This window comes from Ischnura elegans, chromosome 10, assembly GCF_921293095.1.
Source record: "Ischnura elegans chromosome 10, ioIscEleg1.1, whole genome shotgun sequence".
Taxonomy (NCBI): Eukaryota; Metazoa; Arthropoda; class Insecta; order Odonata; family Coenagrionidae; genus Ischnura; species Ischnura elegans.
In genome coordinates, this window is record NC_060255.1 from 18,027,951 (window position 1) to 18,042,406 (window position 14,456).

Here is a 14,456-nt window from a genome sequence, read left to right on the forward strand (position 1 = left end):
TTTCTTTTTATGGAAACGAAAACCAAGGAAACAACTGAATATCGTAGGTTTTCAGTTATTTGAAATTTTATCCAATTAAATATATCACTAAATACGGCGATATTATACATATTATAAAAAAACTATATCGCGCGAAAAAAATATTTGTTCATCTGGTGGCGCTGTTATACTAAAATAGCGCGGGATTTTTTCAACGGCCAATTGTCACAAAACACGTGGATCAATATTCTAGAATTTTCCAGTAATATCGAAGGTCAGTGCAGAACACGTCATCGCCTAACAAAAAACGATAGATATGGACGAGAAATTTCTCATCGGTCTACATTCAACTGTCGCTTCCAATCCAGCTCCTCCCCTTCCCCCCACTCATGCATCACACCCCCTAGTCCATCACCATCCGTCTTTTCGGTACAATCACATTTCCGCGAGTTTTAACTTCTTCAAATCAATTTTCAGTCGTTTCTTCGTTCGTTGAAGTCACCGTCTCATTCACGGGAAACGAGGATAGGGAGCGATGATAACTACTTTCAACTATCAACAGAAATGCAAAGCAGAAATGCAGCGGTATTGACTGAGGTAAGTGAGAACATTACAATTTTATGGCAGATTGAAAAGAGGTGGTAATTGTAATATTGGTGTGATCGCGATTATACTTGCGAATACGTCATTACTATAGCACATCGTGTGAAATTATTGCATAGGAGAATGAGAAGCAGAGATATAGGCATTGAACAGATATTGAGGAGTTCATGAACGATCAAAAATAACCAATCCCATTATGCGCTTAGTATATAATCGAGAAGTATAATTGTGAGAGGTATGGCTAAAAGAGGTTTATAACATCTAAGTGAAGGAGAGTCCGTAAGCGAGTGCACAAAAATGATCCCCTCCACCACTCACTTGATTGCCATCGGTGTACCAAATTTATTTACGATTTTAATATGAAGACCTTAAAACATTGAGAATCCAAGATTCCATTCAATTAAATGAAAATTGGTGGTAGTGTCACGCACTAGTAAAAGTGCAATCATTGCATTCAATACCTTTTGAACCAATCTATAATATTTTTTTAAATTTTTTCCCGCTATTGCAAAAACCACTTAAGGGTAATACCGGCTAATTTTTCTTGGTATCTGCATATTATTTCGGCGGTAAAGATTTTATGAAACAGAAATATTCTATAGATTTCCCATCTATATGTACGCTGCGTATTTGCTATTTGATATTCTCATAACTGCTGCCCTAAGTACAATCGCGGTTAAACTTTAAAGTTACTGGCAAAAATTATTTATCTTTTTAATTGGTCAAGAATAAACGGTGAAACCTAGTCAATGACAAACTAGAGCTTTCAATATCAACAAAAAACTCCTATTTTCGAAATAATGTGTGTCATAGCGATTATATTTGCGCATACGTCATTACTATTCCATAACTTGCACTGGAGCCTATTCGTCAGGAGTTATATAGGACAAGTTATAAAGGATGTAAAAGAGAAGAAATATGTAGCTATGAAAAGATTAGCGGATAGGAGAGAGAAATGGAGAGCTGCGTCAAACCAATCTTAGGATTGTTGACTAATGATGATGATAAATTTCAGACAACTCTGTGATGATCTTCATCCACAATTCCACAGATATCGCTTAAGCTTTTTAAGGCTTCTTGCATTTGTTGATAACAATGGTGTTAGTCAGTGGCTGGCACACCTTTCTTGGCCTGAAAATAGTGTCATTAGCCTGAATATTTAAGCCATTAGTCTTCCATTTGAACGAATTTGAATTTTGAATTAGAATAACTCTACAATGAAAAATAAAAAAGAACATAGTAGTACTTATTTTTTCTGGTCATTCGCAGACTCGTTTCCCTGATATCCATCTTTAACTGAAGCCGATCCCGTGTGGAGTAACCTGATGCAGTCATCATTACACAAAAGGGATTGCTAAAAGGTTCATTGTGTACGACACTGGAGCCTATGTAACCAAATGAATAAATAATTTACCTGGGGAATCTGCTACTTCAAGGAAAATTAAGGAACTACTGATGGAATTGACTTCTTTCCGAGAAGACAGTCCAAATTCTTGGTATTCATCGTCGATTGCTACAATTAGTAGAGGTAAGTAATGTCATTATCATTTCATCATTTCAACTGATCAGTTTGTCACGACCAACATTCAAAAATCTTTCATTTAGTTGACTTTATTAGTGATTAATAGTTTTGAAAAGACATCTTGAGTAGGCTAAAACATCTTTTTATTAATTATAAATTTTTGTTTGGTTTGGTTACTACTCTTAACTATTATCAGTCACGATTAATTGTCCACTTTAAAACCCTCCAAGCAGTATGCCTATGAGAGGTTCATAGATTTTAATTGACGGGTTCTATATGATAATGTTTATGAAAGTTTCATCGAAAATTCTTACTGCGAGGTTTTATTATCAGTGTTGTGTAATTATATAATATTGGACTTAGTCAACTAAAGTTGAAGAGAGAGCCTTTTTCCGCCGTTATTTTCTAGCTGATTTCTTTATAAGACAACAAAAAAACCTAGATACCACTAAAGATCGAAGATTTCAGGTTTCATACAGTACTCGGCCTAACCAATAAGATTCATTCATAAGGAGGCGTTTAATTTTAAATTAATTTATTTAAAAATGAGTCAACATGTTTCACTGCACTGCAGCATCATCAGTTATCATGAGTCCAGTAAATAATGTTGACTCAATTTCAAATAAATATTTATGTGGAAAAGTGCATATTATCTATACTTCACACCCTGCAAAAGAAAAGCTTCAGATTTTAGCAAGTAATGTGCCAGTAAAGAGGTATAACCATATTCGAGAATATATATATACATTCGGACGAGCGTTAGTGGCACGTCATTAAAAGCCATGTCACTCAGGAGAGAGTTACACATTGGAGGTGACCTCGCGTAAAGTTGCGGTCAAATAGGGTCCTGCTCGCCGCGATCACTGCTTCACGTAGGTTTGAACGTTCATGTGTCAACATCGCAGTGGGAAGGGGAAAAAGCTTATCTACTGCCGAAGACCAAATGCGTTTCCCTCTCCAACCCACTTCTTCCACGTGGTGACTCAGTTATTCTCATCTCTCTCTCTCTCTCTCTCTCCCTAATTCCGCTCAATACATACTTCCTGAATAATTTTACCATCACGTCAATTCGGAAAGTCAAAGCGATTGAATGGCAAACCTAAGATCAAATCTTTTTCGAAAATTTCCGGTAGAATACTATTTGCCTGATGTTCGAGATATTCTGAGAAAGCCTAATTATTATAGTTTAAACGATCACTAGGATAAGATTAGGGACATGGACTACGGAACCGATATATTTAAGATGCCGTTTTTTACGCGTAATACCTGCGATAGTTTTGCTCTATGATACCTTGAAGTGGACCAGATAAAATAGGCTCTGTATTTTAGATAACAATTTCCTTAAATTCTCAATACTAGTTATCTGCATGCATTTTTTTGCATGTTACAATTCATACATGACTCTTTTATTAATCTAACTTTTCGTTCACTATTATTGGCATGGAATCACCCCGTGCCACACTCCGTAGTGGTGGCTTGCACGGTAGCTCTTAGATGTAGACTTAACTTACACACATTTCATTGGAGTTCAAACTGCTACTGATTGACGTATGATTGCTAAACCGTGTAAGGTGCCATATTAAAAGTATTACAATCTTGCCTAAGTCGAGCTTTTTAAAATTGGTGCGAGTGTGATACGAAAGTAAATGTGCAATAATTGCATTTAATATATATTGACCTAATCTGAAAATCATTTTTTCTATATTGCGAGTAACACTAGAACCAGCATGCAAAGAAAACTGTAGATTTTCAAAAAGACGCCATCCTGCATCAATGAATTCTCTTTCTCAAACTAAAAGTGGGAGCTAAAACTAATTTATTTTGAATAATTTTCAGCAAAAGATTTTTAACCTTCATATCGATTAAACTGCAAGAAGAGAAGACTCCCTACCTTTCATTTGCTCCCGGGTCCATGGGCGGCAGAGCTCAGCTTTACAACAGTGATACTCCAAGATACTTATATTCACCAACACTTCACATAGAACACGCAACTGACAATGATTTTTTTACGAAACATTGACAATTTCACTTCACTGCACAGCTGGATGATCACTCGCTACTGGCGATGAGTAAACATAGCATGTAACTTCTCATTATTTCCATGAGACATGCATACTTTGAGCAGCATGACCGATGATGATACTCCAAAGGCCAAGCCATGAGCTTGAAAGGGATCGTTGAAAGCTTGATGTTAGGCTTGTACTTTCATTTAATGGATTAATTTAATTATTCATTACACCTTTTGTAGGCTCTAACATAAAAAAGAAATACCCTACAAGCTCTAACACAAAAAATTATATTAAAGACACCACACCTTCATTCATATTACAAGAAGGAAAAGTGACAGCGGAAATGCATGCAATGCTTATCTATTTAAGCCATTCTTGCACTGTAACTGGTTCAAGTTCATGTAAATTTCCGCATATGTTCTACTTGAACGAAAAATATGTGAATGCGTGAACCAAATTCTTGCGTTCATATATTAACTCTTTCGTGATAATATATCGCGTAACCAGACCTTGCTCCTGAAGTCAGATTTTGAAAATAGTTAACTAAACACGAAAAGTCTGAACCAAGTCCAAAAACTATGATTTAATGCATACAAATAGCATGGAATATTAGGTTATTAACAAGCATTTAACTTACCAGTACTCTTCAGCGGAAAATACGTCCACTCTCGACGCTAACCGAACTACCGTGAGACTAAAACTTCGCATAACAGAATGAGGAATAAGGGGATGAAGCCAAAGTGACGCACTACTTCTTACTCACAACACTGGAGGAGTAACGGAGGGTGAGGAAACACTAAGGATCGCAGGGGAGGTTGCCTAGCACAAATACCCCAAAGCAAAGTCAAAATGTTTGGCCAGATTTTGAGTCCGAGTGCATCATGAAGGCGGTCGGGACAAGTTCGGTTTGCGCGTCGTTGGTGGGAGTTGTGGTTAGGGGGAGGTACTCAAGAGCTTCGGCGAAGTAGGGAGGGGGGGGGGGGGAGAAGAGACTAAAGGCCCTAAATACCTCTCGAGACGTCACATACCTACGTAGTCTGCATTGTTCAATAATAAAGGTCACTTGCTCTACAGCAAATTTGTTCATAAATATAAAATAAGAGATATACTGTAGAACAGATAGACACTAGAGAGACTGATCGAGACTATAACGGCAGAGTAAGGGCTTATTGATAGATTTGTTGACTTTAACCTGGCCTGAATGATGATACATCTGTATAATACACTGCCAGGCACTCCGTTGGTGTTTGGCAGGAGGTGAGTACACACCAACATGCAGCATGCGAAGCACTACGTCTTCGTTGTCGTCTAAAGCGGTACTAGCGTGGTTGTCTGTGCGGTTACTACGATAGATTAGGTCATAAAAATTAAAAAAGAAATATGGAATGTACAACATTCATATTCAGAATGCTGTTTTTTACACATCTAAATCTACATAATACCTTCCGAGCCACCTCTAGGGTCTTTAGCAGGGGGTGATCAATCACCAGCATGCAATTGGACTCCCACATGCACACCTCTCAGTCCAAAAAACGTCACGTATACTAAAAAATTATACTACCATATGCTGTTAGAAATAATTATAAAATTAAGAAACGTGCATTTAGTTTTACATAGGTTAGCAGAATACACTACAAGTAATTTAATCTATTTATGAGTTCTATCGCTGCCGTTATGATCTCTTATTGGTCGTGGATAAAAAGACATTCTGAACCTGTCTGTTAAACAATCTATCTCTCTTATTTTATTTATATGATCTGATATTTCGTAGTGTGTTGACGTCCGTAAGATATGGCTAACTTCGTTAAAAAATACACTGCTCTTGAATTTATCTAAAAGGTTTTGTTTTTTTTTCAATCAACGGTCTGACAGAGATTCCCATCCGAGTTTACCTAAGAGGTCAGTTACACTAACAAGACTATCGTAACGACCTTTCACGTACCTGGCAGCTCTTCTTTGCATGCGTTCTAACTCTGTTTAATTTAAGTATACCGGGACTAGCCACGGTGATAACTTTACGGGAGTAACCCGCAATGCACAAATTATGCGAAAAATCCACAGAGAAAAATCATTCGCCTTGACCGGGATTCGAACCCGGATCCCTCGATTTCCGGCCGAGTGCTTTAGCCAGTTAAGTTAGCGAGGCGTTAAGCTACCACAGGGAAGAATGATGCCTCGGTAGCTTAACTGGCTAAAGCACTCGGCCGGAAATCGAGGGATCCGGGTTCGAATCCCGGTCAAGGCGAATGATTCTTCTCTGTGGATTTTTCGCACAATTCTAACTCTGTTATTAAGCCTTTTTCATTAGGGTCCCAAACACTGGCAGCGTATTCTAAATGGGGTCTAACGAGGGAAAAGTAGCTAATTTCTCTCACTTTTTCGTCGCACTTTCCTAATATTCTTTTAACAAAACCCATTTTACGATAAGCTTGACCGGTTATTTCCCGAATATGTTTATTCCACGATACATGATTATTGAGTCTGACTCCTAGATATTTCACGGATACGCAACTGCCATTCATTGGGTGACCCGAATTATATAGCGACGATGTAGGGAGTTAATCTTCTTCCAGAAATTCATTACGAATTTTTTCAAATTTAATTCTGACTGCCATGCATCGCACCTCGCTTCGATAGCAGCAAGGTCATTCGTTAGTTCATCTATATATTTTCTGGAACGGATTTCTCTGTGAACTACAGCGTCGTCTACACTAAATTCATTGTCGTACCCGCCGATCGCCCGTATGACGATTTATCTGAACAATCGGAGATCGAAAATAAATCACCCCTCTTACTTATGTATTTTCTGTTAAAATTCTGCACGCTATATATCTAACATGACTTACTTCTGGTCTGCGACGCCATCAAAAATGCAATTTTAAATTTCTTTTAAGATTTATTTTGCGTTCACGGCTCAATGTGACCAACATTATTCATTTCCCATGAACAAGAGACCGGGAGATGATCACGTAACTTTGCACAGTGAACTGAAATTGGAAAAGCACGCCAAAAATTACTAAACTGGTTTTTAGCTACAAATTTTACGAAGTTTTGGTCAATATTCTAGGCCAAATGGAATTAATTTCGCCAAATCGCCGGTGCTGAATGTGTTTCTGAGATTCACCACATTCAAGACAATGCTACACCTATTGTGTATTATGGTGTTCCAATGAGAACAAAAATATAGTGTTTTTAAAAGGTTACGTATTCTTGATTATTGATAATTGAATATTATGATATAATTGTTATATTTGTTGCAGATATGTAAGATAATGGCGGACCCTGATTTTCTCAGAGGACGGGCGTTGTCATGAATCAGAATACTTCCAGAAGTAAGCATGACTACTTTTTTAATAGCTACTCGCAATCGGCGCAATGTTTCACACTTATCAGGTGCATTTATAGCTGTCCTCACAAGCAACTTGAAATCCCTAACCAACTTCTCACTTCCAAACATGGCAGCATAACCTTATAATTGTAAAAGTAGGATCGCCTGAATTTTCTTGTTTTTTTCCAGCCTTTATATCAACTCACCAACCTGTCTGTTTGTCTGGTACAAATCTTGTAACTCAAATTTGACTCACTTCCTGTGAAGCAAAAACGCTGAAATTTTGCACACTTCTTCATTTCCGATGACAATACATGAAAATATAACTTTTTCTCTCCAACCCCCCTTTAACCACCCCCCAGTCAACCTATAGCCCCCCAAAACATGTTTTTGATCTAAGAAGTTCCAAATGGTCGATTTTCGTGTTTTGCGACCACAGTAAAAGTTATCCACTTTAGGCATATCCACATAGTAGGCATTTAAAAGCATAGGGGTGGCATTTTGAAACATAGGGGGCTTACCATTCACTGAAAATTTAATAAATATAGTGACTTTTTTAATGTCACTTTTGGTTTTTCGGGGTCACTGAGTTTTTTTGCTTTGTGTCATATATAAACGTTGCTCATCCCCTGTAATCTAAATATAAAGGCTGGTTTTTTAAAAAAAATTTTTTTATAAGAGCTTATTTCGTGGCTTTTGGTGCATTCATTGTTGTTATTGCTGCTTTGCTTTATGCGTGTCATTTATAATCCGTCTCATCCCTAGCTACATTTGACCTCTAAATATTTGAATACGTTTTTTGTTTAAACTATTGTTTATATAGCCTCATGTGAGAGATTATTCGAGGACAGTTCCCGATGGGCTATATATCTACTAATTCTTAGATTGATTGATCTCTTTTCATATAATTTTTCAAGTTTTATTGAACTCTGAGGCCCACTTTTCGGACAATTCCCTTCTGAGCGTGAGATACGGAGGAGGCGCAGTTGCCCTCTGAGCGCGGTACCCGCCTAATGCCGGAAAAATCGATTACGATAAAATATAGAGTCAAATTTTAATTGACATATACTGAGATAATCGAGATCAAATCCTTAATATGGGGAAAAATCTTCAAGTAATAATTATATTGATGCTATGATTAGTACCACCAACATTTTGAAACCAACCATCAGAGGCACTTACTTTATCACTTACTTAGGTTATTCAAGCCTTAATTTTTCGGCATATCCATTTCCTTACAGTACACAGAAGAAAAGTAGGAGAGAAAGGGTTTTCTCATGGAAGCCTTAACAAGAAGAAGGAACAACCTCATAGCACATATCTTAAGATATGATGACCTGATGAAGACAATCGTCGTGGGACAAGTACGCGGCAAGAGCTGAAAAGAATGACCTTGAATTTTCATTAAACGGAAGCGGTAAAAAAGGACGTCGAAAAGAAGAAATGCGTAAGAGTGGCAAGATTAACGGATAATAGAATTGGGCGGGGAGCTACGTTAAACCAATCTCAGGCTTGTTAGCCACTGATGATGATACAGAAATAATATATTTTTCAATTTAAGGATGAATGACTTTCTTTGGCAAAATGCTGGCTATTTTTAGGAATCACACAGTTAATACTGTCGAAACCTGGTCCATTCCACTAAAAAATTATGAAACATTCAATATTGGTGTACCTGTGATTATTTTAACTGATATATTGTTTGCTGTTAAACGTTGAAAAGTAATAATATATATTTAATGTTATCATAAGTACCATATGTATTTTGAAACCAACTTGATTTAAGCAGATAAAATGTATGGTATCATTACAATAATATAATGATGAATAAAAATAAAACATCAACCCCAATAAGCAGCAAGAGGTAAGAGGTAAAGATTAAATTACACTATCACTGATAAAATTCATGGTAATTATATGGATTGTCATACCATCCAACGGACGAAGTGCTGTGCTTCAATTGCCCTCCACGAAGTACTCTACCAGGCAGCGAGAACTCTATGAAAAACCTCCGCCTCTACTGGTATTTTATCTGGACGCTAAGGGTAAAACGCCAACACTACAGCCACTACATCTACCAGATCCTAGTGTGTAAACGTAATAGTACAAATAAATTTTTAGCATTCCTTGTGCCCATGTCCAATTTTTTTAACTCAACGGATGTCGTATTATTGTTAAAGTACTCATTGTCACCGAAAAGAAATTGTTTTGATCGGCGCAGCAGCCTCTTCAGGAGGTTTGTATGATAAATAAGGTTGCCTTAGGCTATATTAATAACTTCGTTCACTTGGTGCCTTATACGCATTATGAAAGATAATTAATTTTTTGCTGGAATTTAACAACCGACTCCCATTAATGCTTTATCTTTTTCTTCCTGGATACGTGACTTATTTCTGGTCTTCGATGCCATTTGTAAGTTTTTTTAATTATTGAAGCTTTCGCGGAAAAATATGACGAAAAATATTCATTTCCTATGAATATGTATTAGGAAGAGGAGAGAGAGAGAACGCCCACATGCCCACCCTACCTTTCGCTTCGTGGCCTCTTCTCTCTCGCCTCCCATGTCTCTCGTCACAAAAGCGTACACTGCTCCGCTCCATTCCGGCCACAAGACACTGAATCACCGCCGTGAGTCAGGTGGACTCCCTCGCTCCTCTCAACAGTAGGAACAATTGTAATATCCGGGTGGTCGGAGGACACCTAGCGGCTTCTCTCTATATTTATTAGAAACACCTCTTTTTTTGTATTGCAATGACACCAAAAATATAATGTTATTGGTAAGTTATTCTTTTTTATTATTAACACTTGAAAATTAATGCATAATTTTTATATTTATGACATAAATTAATATTTTCCAATATCATTAGCCACATTTATTATCGCCAACACGATATCCAGGTCAAATTGACTTTAAAGATATGAAACATAATTCCCCGATTCTCGCAGAATTTTTGTTTACGTTGGATTATAACGCCGAAATTAAATTCAGATTTTAGACCATGGGCCCCTGTTGCTGCTTGTGGCTCCTGGCCACGGTGAATACCGTACTTGTTGCATGTTGGGGAACGAGTCTTTTTGCCGACGAGACGAGTCGAGGACTCAGATTTCTCTCGAATTCTGCGGGCCACATAACCACGCCCTTCTTATGATAAAACTTCATACCACATTCATTACATAGTCTTTCTAACTTATCCACGAGCGTGCTGAGAAATGGAGGCGGGAAGGAATATTTAGTAAGTTAAACCTTCATAGATGGGATGCCCGACGAAATTATAAAACGGTACACTCCAATAGTACCATCTACTTCTTTGCTTGAATATTCTACCAGCGAACTAATGATTCTCTTCACTGCCCCTCGATTTCTACAATGACCACGTTCAATTCAGTGTTGAAATGGTGGTAATATATCTGTAGATCCTTTGCTAAAACGGATTTCATGTTCTTATTTAGAAAGCACTGCCGATGTGACTGACCCTCAATTCAACAATTGAACATTTTAAATTGTGTAATCGCCAATTCAATACATCAAGGTATCACCTTTTGAGAATATGTTCTAATTTTTAGCAGCAATAGACCATTGACCAGCAATTCCATAGGTAACAGGAAACACATTTTAGATATATATGGAAATTGGACACTCCAATTCATAAATACCGTTCGCAGGAACAGGGGCGCAGCTAGGAATTGAGGCTAGGGGGGGTTTTAGGCACAACTAATACTGGGGAGTTCGGGGTGTGGAATATCCACCAGGGGAAGCGGGAATTGCGGGGGGCACTCCCCCAGAAAAATTTAAGATAAATGGTTCAAAATGGTAAGTTTTACGGCCTTCTGAGGGATATTTTTACTATCCTTGAATTATTCTATGAGTAATATTAGTCCAGTTAAGTTAAATGGATTAAACTTTAAAAATTCTCTTAGCCCTGGGGGGGGGGGGTCCGGGGTTTATCCCCCAAACCCTCCCCCCCCACTCGCTGCTCCACTGCGCAGGAATACGACAACCTAATTGGAAACTTAACATTCCCCTGAATGTAAGAGCGATATCCGGATTCCCGTGTTGGATAATCCATTTCGAATGCATAGGTTGCATACACTATGAAAACATGCCTAAACGAAATGTTTACAATATCATTAACCACATATTCATGATTGAACGATTCACGCACGATATCCAGGTCAAATTGACATTAAAGACGCGGATCGACGTATCTGCTTATATTAATAGTGCCAAATGCATGAGAGTTTTTTGGGGAAATGAATAGCGGAACCTTACATTGAAGAGAATTAACATAAAAAATGTAAAAAGGACATGATAATTCACATTGTCAAATTGAACAAGTCTGGTCCCGCTGCGCGATCAAAAACAAATACATAGAGTGACTCTTTACAAAAAAATTGTATGCTATCACAAACAGGCAAACATACAGGAAAAATATTACCATCAGGGTGCTCAGGATGTGGAAAATTTAATGCTTACATTTCAGCATTCAAGTTGCCTAGCGATATGAACCAACAGAAGTCTCATTTTCATGTACCCTAAGAGTAATTGGTTCCAATTAAAAATTATTTTGCTGGTAACTCAAAAAGCAATCGACAAAAAGAAGAGTCGCGTTACAACTGAAAATATAAGGGCTGAATTTAGGAGGAAATTTATTATGACGTAGACTTGGATCATGGTTGTTAATGATAGTGAGCCTTAGACTATGATGGAATAGGTGAAATCGAGGTTAGAAGCCTTCGAAATATGGTATTCTAGAATAATAATAGAGATCGAATTGGTAAATCATGTGAGTAAATCGGAATTCATAGGAAGAGAAGGAGAGGAAAGACGTATTTTGAAAACCTTCGGTGGGATACAAAACAATTCAATCTGCAACATCATGAGACATATGGAAGGTATCATCGAAGGACAGGTAGAGACGGTAGACGTAGGGTGAGGGATTCGTGGATCAAATGATGAAGTATGTACAGCTGATGAATTATGAAGGTTTTGAAAGATTAGCCGATAAGGTGGGACTGCTTCGAATCAATCTTAGAATTGAAGACTGTTGATGATTATGAAGCGAGCAACGTTTAAAAAGTATTAACTGATATCTAAATGCCCCTTCTCTCCGCATATCAGACCCCTGACGAAATATCGATGTGGGGTATTGCATTCCACTAAGGCGCGGCAGACATATTTTAACTTCAACATAAATAACGACCTCAATCCGCCCCTGATGTATCTCATACACATTTCCCTTTCGTATGAGGCATTCTGCATTCAGTATACTCCAGGATTTTCATTAATATGCTCGCTTTTGCTGGGTGCGGTGGAGTTTCCATTTCTGTTCCTGATGTTAAAACTCTTTTTTCACCGGAAGGAGAAACTCGTAAGGCAATTGCTCAGCGATATTTTCTCCAAACCTATCTTTAACGATCTTAACTACTTTGACTAAAGGAATATTGGTTAAGAGATAAAGTGATTGAATGGTAGACTACAATTAATATCTAGGAGAACAAAACAGTGTACACTTGCGAGTTGTGGTTTCCTCTAATTTTTTATTGCCGAAATCGAAAGATTATTTCTCCTGGAGTACGCATTTCACGCTTTTAGATTTTTAAAGGTCGATATCTAATTTTCGCGATTAAATGAAAAGTGAAAATTTTCAAGCGCGCGAAAGCGCGACGGCTAATGAGGAACTTGCATGGGTCGTAGATTGCTCTAAAAACTATTTTGAATAAGTCAAATGGATACATTAGCTCGCAAAAATACCTTCAGTTTCTCCATTCAACATCAAAAGAAATAAAAAAATTGCATTTAAAATCGAGAAAAATTTCTCTCAGCCGACCACTGCGCGAAGACACCCGAGCGTTGCCGAGGCCAGGCGTGACGTCATAGGTGCCTAAACAACCGTAGGGAGTAGGGAAATACGCTGAGCGCATGGTGTAAAATTTGTTTTGAGGGAGTATTTAGCCGCTCATCGTCAGTTAAATTTTGTTCTGTTATTCTTGGGCAAGTTTTCCTATTGCTATTGTGCCTAGATTATTACTTGGGATATTAATAATACGGCATCGGGATGATGAAGTACAAGCGTTTCACTTCGTATGTTTTAGTGATCAGAAAAATGGATGATAACGTTGCCACTCGTTCGAATAGTACACCTGAAATTCATCTACATCTACATAATACCCCGCAAGCCGCCTAAAAGGCGTGTGGCATGGGGTGTTAGGACACCAGCCTTTTTTTAGGACACCAAAAATTGATGCCACGACCCTCATGGAATTTGTTAAGACAAATTATTGCTATACGTCGGCGGCAAATCGAGATGTAAAAGAAACTTGTAATACTGGAGGATAACGATCGCAAGCTGTGCTGTTGACATTAGAGTAAGCTGTGCTGTTGAATTTGGGAACGCCGAATTAGCGGAGAAGGTAGTCCTATCCGTCCTACGGTACGAATTCACAGCAAAACAGTCTGCACACAATCCACATGTGAGATCGCGAATCGGTTCTGTTGTAATGTGAAAATTAATATTTGTAGGGTTTTGCATTTTTACGTTCAAGGTGATGATGAACGTTTGTTTTGTTATTTATTTACGTTGCCAATATAAAAATTGATTGTTGTTACGGCCTTGGGATATAGAAGACGAATAAAATAGTTATTTGTAACGAAGACGTAAAGAAGATTTTTCTTCCGTTTTTTGACAGATTATGAGACTTAGTTGCACTAAGTGTTAATGCGAAGCGAAGTTTTTCTTTTGATGGTGTGAACGGCGAATACGTTTGAGGTTAGAAGAAGTGAACCCCATAATTGTTCTTTGTAAGTTCGGAATCATCAAAAATGGCGGAAGAAAAGAAGACGTGTATCCCAATACTCGACAGCGATAATTACGATGTATGGGCTGTAAGAATTGAAGCTTTTTTAATGAAGAAAGATTGTTGGGAAGCGGTAAAAGGTTTCCATCCATACATAACATTCGGCAGTGATGGAAACGAGATAGAAATGGAAGACGAAAGCCAACTCCCACCACAAGAG

At 37.8% G+C, this 14,456-nt stretch overlaps 1 long non-coding RNA gene across 1 annotated transcript; it reads left to right on the forward strand.

The window, feature by feature from the left end:
- The first annotated feature begins 263 nt into the window (after positions 1–263).
- On the forward strand, positions 264–9,462 carry LOC124167228. Its single transcript, XR_006866635.1, has 4 exons — positions 264–576; positions 1,852–2,110; positions 7,374–7,445; positions 8,683–9,462. It is a non-coding gene; the product is annotated as an uncharacterized LOC124167228 (long non-coding RNA).
- The last annotated feature ends 4,994 nt before the right edge of the window (positions 9,463–14,456 follow it).